The following is a 1,424-nucleotide window of genomic DNA, read 5'->3' as shown; positions in this document are numbered from 1 at the left end:
GGAATTCATGATGATTCCATATTTTGCCATGCCAGTAATTTTGATCTAACCTTTGTCCAAAGTGTGCTACAAAGCTACATTTTTCTTTTGAGGAATAATTTATTGCAACAAAAATTGTAGCAAAGTTGCAGGTGACAAAGTATTAGAGTACAACTTATCCAAACTGCAAGGCACTGATTATAATGAAGAACAAGCCCTTTTAAATGGCTGCTTAACTTGAGACTAATTCTCCTTGGAACCAAAATGTTTCTATAATGTGCAATGATCTTTAATACAAAAGTAAGTTGTTTGCTCTGAAGTTTACTTTTTCTTGGGATAAAAACAACTTTTGGCTCAAATCCAGCCTCCTAACCTTTTGTCTGTTACCAAGGTTAACAAATCCTTTTTCATCAGGAACAACATTCAGACTCCCACAGTTAACGTTTTAGTAACTCACGTTTTTTAGATTTGTATGGACATTTAATCTAGTCAGGTGGACCTGGTGACCCTAATCTGAGCCTAAACCATGGTTCTGATTATTAAATTTGCTTGTGCTCGTTTTTAGCAGTAGGTCTGTATACAGGAGCTATGTTAAGGGAGAGAGAAAGAATCCATTGATTTTCACCATTCACAAGATTTATTAGTAACTTGCAGTGATTTAAAAGGGCTGTGGTAGCTAGATGGTGGATGACATGAACTACTTACCGTTTAAAACATCTTGATGGCAACAGGCAATCAATCCTACTGGTTCTGTCTGGAGACAGTGGCAGCCTCTAAGAAGTGAAAATCATTGCATTTTTTGCTAAAAGATCTTCAGTTAAACAGTTATGCACATTGAAATTACTGCCATTATGTTCAGGGATGAACGTTACTGAAATGAATGAGAGCACACCCAAAGTACTTTGCAAACTGAAAAAAACCATTGCATTTGTTTACATTCTGACTTTCTTTGCAGAGGGCTGAAAGGTTAGTTGTCTTCACAAATTCTGGGGCATAGTCCTTTGGACTGAATGCTTTAAGAAATTACATTACAAAAGATAAGGCTGTGTCTATAAGATAACTATTAGGGTTTTTCTACAACTGGCTTAAAGCAAGTCTCTTCCTGTATAAAACTAGTCTTTTGAGTTTTACTTTCTGTTGTTGAATGCCAAAAAGTAGGTACATTAATTAGAGTATGTTACTTACTGAAATGAGTTACTCCTTGATAAAAGCTACTGATGCTCAGTGACACAAATCAGCCTGATTTGTGTTTTACCTGAGTGGCATCTATCTATCTTCCTGTATATTAGAATGAAAAGGGGACTTCCAGTTAAATTGAAAGGTGGCACATTCATAACTTACGAAAAGAAGGGTTTTCAAACTAGGCACAATTAGCGTGGATACCTGCCATAGAGCAACAGTGGGGCCAAATGTTGAGCACAATGAAAAGTAAAATGCATAATAAA

The sequence above is a fragment of the Alligator sinensis genome, unplaced genomic scaffold (genome assembly GCF_000455745.1).
Source record: "Alligator sinensis unplaced genomic scaffold, ASM45574v1 scaffold974_2, whole genome shotgun sequence".
Classification (NCBI taxonomy): Eukaryota; Metazoa; Chordata; order Crocodylia; family Alligatoridae; genus Alligator; species Alligator sinensis.
Note: the sequence above shows the minus strand (reverse complement) of the source record.